Raw genomic sequence first — 575 nt, 5'->3', positions numbered from 1 at the left:
CCATTTTCACAAGGCTAAAAGTGGAAAAAGCATGTTTTCCCGTCCTTTTCAGGGCTCCAGTTACACCTCCAGATGGTCCCCGGGGCTCAGCACCGTCTTCTTTCCTTCCACATCAGATAAGCACAGCAGCACCCAAAATAGCTGGCAGCCACCTCAGCCAGGAGCCGGCAGCCCAGGGTTAATTCCTCCCATACCTGAGCTGACATTTCAACGCTATTATTACACAATTACGGAGATTCCTACAGTAACCCTAGAAGTTCCCATCAGAGTTTGGGAGGCTCCCACCCCCCAGGGGTTTGTTTTCCCACCCAGGGGTGCACCCCAACTCCCTCCACCCCACTGATGAGGGAAAAAAAATCAAAATGATCTGATTTTTATTATGTAACAATGGTAACTTTTATAAAAAGTTTATAAAGCAAGTACAAGGCACATTCGCAGAAATTCACCTTCCTGCACAAAAGGTACAAAAAGATACTCTAGTATAGAGCTCCACAATACACGAGGCCGCGGCCCCAGAGAGTTTGGTTCATACTCGAGGATGTTTGTCCCCCCCTCCCCAAAACCCCCTAACCCCA

Source organism: Corvus brachyrhynchos, unplaced genomic scaffold (genome assembly GCF_000691975.1).
Source record: "Corvus brachyrhynchos isolate BGI_N302 unplaced genomic scaffold, ASM69197v1 scaffold65, whole genome shotgun sequence".
Classification (NCBI taxonomy): Eukaryota; Metazoa; Chordata; class Aves; order Passeriformes; family Corvidae; genus Corvus; species Corvus brachyrhynchos.
The sequence above is the reverse complement of the archived record's forward strand: the minus strand, read 5'-3'. Positions refer to the sequence as shown.